Source organism: Balaenoptera borealis (assembly GCF_965194805.1).
Source record: "Balaenoptera borealis genome assembly, chromosome: 2".
Taxonomy (NCBI): Eukaryota; Metazoa; Chordata; class Mammalia; order Artiodactyla; family Balaenopteridae; genus Balaenoptera; species Balaenoptera borealis.
Window position 1 is genome coordinate 14778957 of NC_138867.1, and position 9262 is coordinate 14788218.

The 9262-nt window shown below is 49.3% G+C and overlaps 1 protein-coding gene and 1 long non-coding RNA gene across 3 annotated transcripts in view; one reads left to right on the forward strand and one right to left on the reverse strand.

Moving 5' to 3' along the window:
* Positions 1-9262, reverse strand: part of RETREG1 (reticulophagy regulator 1) — a 125220-nt gene that overhangs the window by 55444 nt on the left and 60514 nt on the right. The gene's annotated exons all lie outside the window — the stretch shown is intronic.
* Positions 1-9262, forward strand: part of LOC309623433 — a 34494-nt gene that overhangs the window by 4846 nt on the left and 20386 nt on the right. Inside the window, exons 2-4 of one of the 2 annotated variants that reach the window (XR_014241378.1) lie at positions 96-7391; positions 7648-7804; positions 8476-8560. This is a non-coding gene — a long non-coding RNA (uncharacterized lncRNA). Of the gene's footprint in view, positions 1-95; positions 7392-7647; positions 7805-8475; positions 8561-9262 lie in introns of those variants that run through there. The other variant, XR_014241379.1, reaches the window with a different exon arrangement.

Consider the following 9262-nt stretch of genomic DNA (forward strand, 5'->3'; position numbering starts at 1 on the left):
AACTAGAGAAAGCCCGCGCACAGCAACAAAGACACAACGCAGCCAAAAATAAATTAATTAATTTAAAAAATATAAAAAATAAATAAAAAAAAAAGGTCATCAGTAAATAAATTCTAAATCGGTAGTTGAAAAGAAAATAACCCGTCACGCTTCCTAGAACTGGAGAGAGTCCGTGTGAGGAATGGGGAAGGCTGTTTTTCGCTACATTGGCTGAGTCTCTGGAAAAGATTGCATCTTGAATTAGCGGCTTGACTGTCTGCAGTCCAGGTGAATATTGTGTTGCTACAACGGAAATCATCCTGCCACGTGGGTCACCCTGTCATATAATTAGCCTCTTATCATATCAGGGGCAAATCAAAGCAGCAGCAGTTGCTGTTAATGTGGTAACTGAACAAACCAGCAACACTCTCTTCCTGGATCCACATCCGATTTGATAGTAGCACCATCCCACCGAAGACACCAGAAGGGTTGCTTTGCGGCATTTTTCAATAGCAAGCGGAACGTGAGAGAACGCGGAGCACCCTAAGGACTTCCCAGCTGTCTCAGCTGCTGTGATTTTTTGCATGTCCTTCACTGCATCACTGCGCATCTTAGTCATCCAGCTGGGGAACTGGGTGGAGGGTGAAATTTCACCGTAAGTGTCCTGTGGTTCATGGATATCGCCCTCAGGCTCTCCCATTCACCTTATCCTGCACGTGGTCAGGTTCATTGTCTCCGATCACCCGATCTCCGTCCTCCCCGCCCCAGAACGTCTGCCCCCTCCTCCTTCACCCCCTTCCCAGATGTTTATCCAGACAAACATGCTGCAGCGCATCTCCGTCCCCAAGTCCATTTCAGGAAACCCACCCTGGCCATCGTCCTCTCCTCTGTTGCCAGGTGTTATTTACTTCTCAGTGCGACTGTCAAGTCCTTGCCTAAGCAGTAAACCGCCGGAGGGCCGTCTCTGGTATCCTGTCCTCTCACTGTGCTGGGCACACTGTATGCTCCGAGGCGCAGTTCTGCCGAGTGACCCCTGCAGACAGCCTGCCTGGGTTCTGATGCTGTTCTACTACCCACCGGCTGGGTGAGCTCGGGCAAGTGACTTAACCTCTCTGTCTGTTTCCTCATCTGTGAAGTGGGGATAACAGCACTTCGTAACAGCTGCTGTGAAGACTTAAGGCATATGTAAATGTTGTATGTGGATTAGATTAAGTATATAAGATTAGAGAATGAGAATGGCATCATATGCAAAACACCAAGGACAGAGCAGGCATTTTGACTGTCCTACTTATGTGTTGGCTTAAAAAGAACACACGAGACAGAGATTGTCTCACGCTTTCCATGTTGCTCTCTCCAATCACAGCTATCTTTCCTTTCTCTAATGTTCAGCAGAATATCAATGTGAGGAATGAATGAAACTATGTTTTTGATTTCCTATTCTTTCACTTTCGATCCTTCATTACTGCTGGCCAGTTCACCTCTTGATGAAAGATAATAATAATTGTGCCAAGGATTGCTTACTCTGTACCAAGTGCTTTATGTTAATTATTTCATGTAATCCTTGAAACATCTTGGGGAAGGTGTTGTTCTAATCCCCTTTCACAGATGAAGAGACAGATTGAGAAGCAAAGCATCTTGCCCAAGGCCACTCACAAGACTTGGAAATGGCTGAGCCAGGGCTGTTCTTCTTCTGAATCACCCATTGCTCATAGCACTGTTCTAGACTCATCACAGGTGCTTATGAATTACATAGTTTGGCTAAATGACTGATTCATTTAATAACTGTTTATTGATGGCAATTGTAGGCCAGACTTGGGGAGGGCAATGATTAGAAATGTTTCCCCTGTTAAACTGCGGTGGGGTGGGGATGGTGGTGTGCTGAATTGGACGATTGGGATTGACAATGTATACACTGATGTGTATAAAATTGATGACTGATTAAAAAAAAAAAAGAAATGTTTCCCCTGTTATCACCGAGTTTAAGTCTCGGTGACTTTGTCTGTGGGGAACACAGACAAACCAAGAAGCAATTACAAAGCAACGTGATGGGCCCCGTTAGGACAGGGAAAATACAGAATGACACGGAGAGGCGCACCACGAGCACAGGAGACAGGCATGGGGTCTGCAGCGAGCAGAAAAGGCTTCCCTGAGGTGCCGCTTTAGTGATGCTAAAGGATGGGATGCGGCTGAGATGGGGGATTCCAGGTGGAAACAAGACAACGCATTGCTCGGCTGGGGACCGAGAAGGGGGCGTGGCTAGAGAGGACTGCAGGGGGAACGAGTTCCCGCAAGCATTAAGCAGGGTTTCTTTCAGCAAATCAGGCAGTGGACAGCCTGAGTCGGGACCGGCCTGCAGCCCACGCAGCCAGCAAGCTGATTAGGAAGGTTTGTGCTCCTCGTCCAACCGCAAGGCTCCTTTACACCAGAGGAAGCGGCATCCTTAAGACAGCATCAGCGAACCGCTGGCTCTTCCGGGGCCCTGCGGCCCTGTTAAAGGACTTGACTGCCGGGATGAAGGGGATGGACCATGTCCTCCTTGGCCTTAGAAACCTTCCTTTAAGAACAGTCACAGGACGGCAGACACTGAGATCAAACGATGCATCCTGATATCCAGTGGAGACCCAGTGACACTGAATATCAGTAGCTTGTCTGTCATTCACGCCTGTGGGTATCAGGGCGGTGATGCAGTTTTCGAGGGCATCAGAGGTTTCATCTCAATTTACTCATCGGTGTTCAAAAAGTTTTTCTTTTTCATTTTTTTTTTTCTTTTTGTTTCCTCACGCTGGGTCTCCATGCAGACAACAAAGGGAAAGACTAAAGCAATTACCTAGATGCCATTTTTTAGCATTTTTACCAAGTGTGCCTGTATTATTTGCATACTTCTGAAGAAACTTCTATAAATTACCTGAACAAGAAGATAACAGCATGAATTCTTTGCCTGAAGTTATAAGGCAGAAAATTCTCCTCCAGAGGAAAGGTCCTGGTAGCCAAAAGGAATGACACATTTTCTCTACACCCACTAATTTACAATAATGAACATTTTATCAGCGACAATGAAAAACCCAAGCATTAGAGTAATGTTCCGAGTAGCTGAGACTCTGATTACGTGTGAGAACTGTATTGTCTACACCTACTCTACGACACGAGCTATGAGGTCCCCACTGGTCTGATGTCGTGTGAAGGACTGCTCCCAGAGGTCATCGTGCGGGGTGCAGAGTGCCCCACACCTGCCCAGCCCCGCTGGAGAGCGCGGACGTATAGAGTGGATGGAGAGGAGAGACTGCTCTGCGGATTTCAGCCAACCTTATCAAGGCCAAGGCAATCATGTGATAATGTGTGAATGAAGCAGAAGGGGTGGCCCGGGGATTTCTGCACTCCCAACAACATTCACACTTCCTTTCCAGCCAGCTCTCATTTTCCTCTGCTGGGCATTTACTAGCCGCTTTTCACATGACACTCAGAACCCCCATCTTACTAATTTGCTCAGGGTAGAAGTCCCGTCAGAATTAGACTCTGTACCAGGGATTGCTGCATCGCTAAAGTATCCCTGCTAAACTCCCGAAAAGGCAATGTCTTCTGCTACCACTTTTCTTCTGGAAATGATGGCCTCAGGTCACTCATTCCCTCGTCAAACATTTTTAGTGAGCACTTATTAAGTGCCAGGCACTGTGCTAGGCCCGGGGGTCACAGGGGCAGATCCAGGAGATGTGGTCTCTGTTTTACGGAGCTCCCAGGGTGGTACAGAAGCTGGATATGAAACAAGTGAAGACACAGACCAACATACAAAGGCCCATTTGGTTAAGAGCTAAGAGAAGCTGGGCTCTAATGAGGAAGGGTTTAAACCAGACCACCTATATTGCTTTTCCTCCTCCCCCACCCGCCACAAATGTGCACAGGTATGTTTTCAGTTGGCATCAGTCCTTAGGAGAGCTGAGTGCTTGCTTGATTTCAGCGGTGACAAGTGCAGGGAGCCTGTTCCACACGGTGGGAGCTGTAGGTTTGGGATGCAGGCTGCATCGGGCTTGTCGAAGAGCCGTCTGCCATGTGTCAGTGCCTCATCTAAAATCGCACAGGAGCACACGAGAGCTTTCTGAGTCCCTCTGTCTCCTTTGCAGCCCACCTCCCGTGCCCACCCATTTCACGTCTCTTGCTCGACTGGACCAGCCAAATGCTGGAATTGATGACAATTTTCTGACCAGCTTTCACCAGCGAAGAAGCCTGCCTTGAAATCCATGAGCCCTCTTGTTCATTCCCAGGGAGAAGCTCTCACAAAATGCCCCGAAGCTGGACAATGTTGATAAAACCCAAACTCACTCCTTTATGTCTTCAGGCAACAAGAACCCGACTGCCCACAGTGGCAACGAGAGCGGCAAGGATTGTAAGTAAGTCAGCGTAAGAGGATCACCTCACAAAACATGAAACCGTCGACCTGGTCCACCCCTGGGGCCCAGACATGCCAGCACTTCGACAGATTTTAACCCTCTCCCAAGGCGCCACCAAGACACACAGGTCTCCCGTTTCATGTCCTCAGCACTCTGACATTTATCCCCTCATCCCAACCCGATAGGAAACACTCACGGCACAGATGTGTCAGGGCCGGCTGGATGGAAAACCACCGCTCGTCCAGGGGCTGGCTGCCAAAGCCCACAGATCAGTGTGCCCTGGTGATGGTGCCAACACCAAAGCATGCCTGAGACCGTGCAGGTTTTGACAGATCAAAGCTAGCGTTGGAATGTTTTATCGCTGATGGGCTTCCACGTTCATCTCAGACTCCTGTCTTGGGGGAGCATTCTGGCAGACCAGAAGAATACTTTTCAAATACAGACTTGCTTGAGGGTTCCCCCAAGAAAAGCCCTCCGAGGGGGGAGAGCATATCCATGGAAAACAAGAAAGGGCGTCAGGCCACAAGAGTCCCAAGATGGCAAAAGATCCAACCTCAGCCGACTGTCCTTCCGGACGCTTGCCTGCTCTTCCTCTGACGGGCCCCCCACCCATCCCACTCTGCCTGTCTTGGCCTTTAGGACCAGCGCCGACACCCTCGAGGGGCCCGACCCCCTGCCCTGGTCAGCTGCACGAACCAGAGAACCACTCTTGTTCCGGAGCCCTCACAGAGGGGTCGGGAGCTTGGCAGCTCCCACGTGCTCTAATCCTCATCACCACCCCTGAATTAAATAGCATTTCCCATGTTTCAAAAGCGAAGAAATGAGGGACTTCCCTGGCCGTCCAGTGGTTAAGACGCTGCGCTTCCTTTGCAGGGGGCGCGGGTTCAAGGGTTCGATCCCTGGCCGGGGAACTAAGATCCCGCATGCCGCGGGGTGCGGACAAAAAATTAAAAACATTTTTAAGAAGTGAAGAAATGAGGCTTTGAGGTTTTAGAACTTGCCCAGGGCCAGGTGCCTGCGAAGAGAGCTGGGCTGAAACCCCAGGCAGTGGGCCTCGGAGCCCGCTGTGTAAATGCCTCTCCTGTTCTGCCTGGACGTCCGAGCCTCAGCCGGGCTGCCAGCTGCCAACATCTGCAGCGGCTACACTGTGGGGCTTGGGGGTGGGTTTACGTGGTGTGTGGCTATGACCACAGATCAAACAAATGCTTTAGTTCTTCAAAGGGAAAAGGATGGCGTGAGGCGTGGATATGGGTGGCCACGTGGTGACTTCACGTCCCAGGGCCCTTTATCCACTAGCAGAGTGCAGTCCCCGCCCGGGGCTGCAGTCAGCGACTCAGCTGTTTCGGGAGCAAATCGTGAGCAGATCAAGCACAGGAATTCTCGGCCCCCAAGTATATTCACAGGATACGGAGCAATTCAGCTCTCACGTCTATTCGAGGATCTTCGCAGGGGGCACTTCGGAGCAGCTCATTTTACTGACGTCTGCGGGGACAAACACGGAGTTCTAGCAGGGCCCGGATCAGAGCAAGCCATCCAGAGCTGCAGCGCAGCCCGGGCCCAGGAGAGGCTGCAGAAAGTTAACACCCACCCCGGCCATCCTTCACCGCAGCACGTGGCCCCGGCTCCAGGCCGAAGACCCAGCCGCCAACCTCAGGGGAAGGGGAAGAGACCACTTGGGACAAAAGGAGCCTGTGAGGTGACCGCTCTGCTCGGTTAGTGTGCCTCCTGGCCCCCTGGGGAGGCGTGTTCTGAGCAGGGAAGTGGCTTCAGATCGGGGGTCCTCTGCTCCTCGCAGAAATGATCACAAATAACAACAGCCGGGACAGCTCCGGTGAACCGCGTGCACGCCCTTCTGTGCTCGACGCTGTACATACAGCTTCTCTGTCCAGCCTTTCCAGAGCTCTGGGAGGGGGTTCTATCACTATACCCGTTTTATTTATTTTTGTCTTATTATTGAAGTATAGTTGCTTTACAATGTTAGTTTCTGCGGTGCAGTGAAAGGAATCAGCTACGTGTATACCTATATCCTCTCCCTCTCGGACCTCCCTCCCTCCCCCCCATCCCACCCATCTAGGTCATCACAGAGCACCGAGCTGTATACCGCAGGTTCCCACTAGCTGCCTATTTTACACATGGTAGTGAGGTAGAGAGAGATCTGAACTCAAGTCTGTTGTTACCAGGACCCTGCCTCTCAGCATACCCTCTGACCTCCCAAGACGCCCTGCACACTGCCCTCAAGGTTGCCCACCCTGCCTTAGAACTGAAAAGGAATGAAAGCACTCTTCTTCAAAGGAAAACTGAGGATGGTTTGTAAGAATCAGTTACAGGGTCACTTTGTGTTCCAAAATTTTTCAGAGATGACTGAAATTTTTCAGACATAAACTTTGAAATATCCCTCTAAGGAGCTCAAAAATCTCTGTTTTAGAGGCCACTTCCCTGGGCAAGGCCCCAGCACTTCACTTCCACACGGCTAGGGACCTCCATAAAGGGGGCACCGAGGCAGGGGAGGCTCTGACTTCATGGTCTGTTAGGAGGAGCCTGGAGGAAATAAACAAGTTATTTTGTCCTGCACTCATGTGCTCTGTCCCGACGCCAGCGGGAAGAGTCCTCAGAATTCAGTGACTAATCAGGTGATGGGCCATAAAACACACCCCTGAATGTCATCAGGACCCAGGCGTTTGCACTGGGAATCCAGAAATAAGCTGTCACCAAAAGGATGTGTGCCCGCTGGAAATAATTTCCAGAACATGTTTCGTAATCTAGAGCCGGGACTCAGCAAGCCAGACAGGAAAGGTCAAGACCAGCCCCCGATCCTTCCCACCTGGCCTCATCTCCTGCCCACCGGGGCCTCACAGCAACTGCCCCTGCTTTCTGCCTGTCCCTGAGCCCCCAGGTCCCTTCCCATCAACCACCAGCAGAGCCGACTGTCCTGGCACCGTGTCCTGCCATGTCACTCCACTATCACTGAAGGCAGATCTCACCGCTACCTCGACTGGCCTTAAACATGTTTTGAGTAACTGTCAAAATTTAGTAAGTATTTTATTCACCAGACATTTAGATGTCAAGTAATTACTGGTACCAGATTCTCCGCGTATCAAATATGCCTGAATTGAATGACATGTTTTAAAATAACTTTCCTTTTCCAAGTAACATTTACTCGGAGTAGAGAACGTGAATGACACTTTTAAAAGAATTCTGCCCAAGGAAAATGCACATTCAAATAATTTTTTTTTTAACGTAAAACTTACGAGTATCTCCTTTATACTCTTGATTGCTTTTCGGTTAGGACAATGGATGCAGCTGCTGATAAGAATACGGACACTCAGTGAGTAGATTTATGAAAATCGGTTCTTTGGGAACTCTTTCGGATTGGGATCTATCGGACCAAAGTAAACAACTTTCTCAAGGCAAACAGGATCCCCCAACTAAAGATGACCAACACAGTAAGTTTTAGTTCCCAGGGCACGGGCCTCTATCCTACTGACGCCTTTTAAGCACTTGTAAATTTCTTAAGAACAAATCAATTACCTCATTATGTTTGTTTATGAGCAGAGTTATTTGTGAAGTCAATCAGGGATAAAACTTGAGAGGACAAAGTGTACCAGCCTAAGGAGGGGGGCAGTGGGATCTGATGAGGCTTGACTTGGGGACTCAGGATTAATGTTTCTGTCACACAGAAGCCCCCATCTCTGCAGACACAGGCCAGGGCTAAAGAATGAGTTTGCTTCTACCACAAATTCAGTTATTACCGAAAGGATCTTAAACACTGAGAATCTGAAACTCTTTGATTCTGATCCCTTTAGGAAATTCACATACCTGTGAATGATTCATTTGGTCGCTGTAGGAAAATCAAATCTGGGAAAGATTTAGGCTGGTTAATGAATAACTTGGAACTAACTGATGATTATATAACAAGGGAAGGGAAGGAGAGGGATGGTGGGGGTCTGTGCCTGACAAGCACGGGTGCTGAGCCCTCACATCCGTCAACTCACCCAGGCTCCAGGGAACCGGACAGAAATGACCTTTCTGAGCACAGAACTGGGGATGTAAAGTGACTGGGAAGACATTTTTCCTGGTTGGCTAACACGTCCGGTGTGTGTTTTGGGGGGAACAGGGAGAAGAGCAGTTGTGTAACAGGGATGATTTGGAAAAACTAAAGGGGAAAAAAGCATCCATTCAGTCAAGTGACAAGTAAACAAGTACGTATTTACTATGTGGTATCACTGCGCTTGAGAGATTCTAGGACGGACATCACCTTTGTCCCTGCCCTGTCCCAGCGCTTACATGTTTGAAGAGACAAGACTAATCACCACTCTCTTTCATATTTCATTAGCTAAAACAAACTGCCTCAATTTCACTCTTGACTTTGCCCTTAGGAACACAGATATAAAGGAAGAGTATCCAAGTTTCACAATAAAAACTAACTTACATGCCTATGGTTTCTTGTTTCAAGAACTACCTAGGGAGGCAATGATGTGATTATTTTATTAAAACACAATCAGGGGCTTCCCTGGTGGCACAGTAGTTGGGAATCCGCCTGCCAGTGCAGGGGACACAGGTTCGAGCCCTGGTCTGGGAAGATCCCACATGCCGCGGAGCAACTGGGCCCACGCACCACAGCTACTGAGCCTGCGCTCTAGAGCCCGCGAGCCACAACTACTGAGCCTGCGTGCCACAACTACTGAAGCCCACGTGCCTAGAGCCCGTGCTCTGCAACAAGAAAGGCCACCGCAATGAGAAGGCCACGCACCACAAGGAAGAGTAGCCCCCGCTCACCACAACTAGAGAAAGCCTGCGTGCAGCAACAAAGACCCAACGCAGCCAAAGTAAATAACTAATTAATAGTTTAAAAAAACCCACACACAATCAGGGTGTGTGTGCAGGGGCCACTATATTCTAAA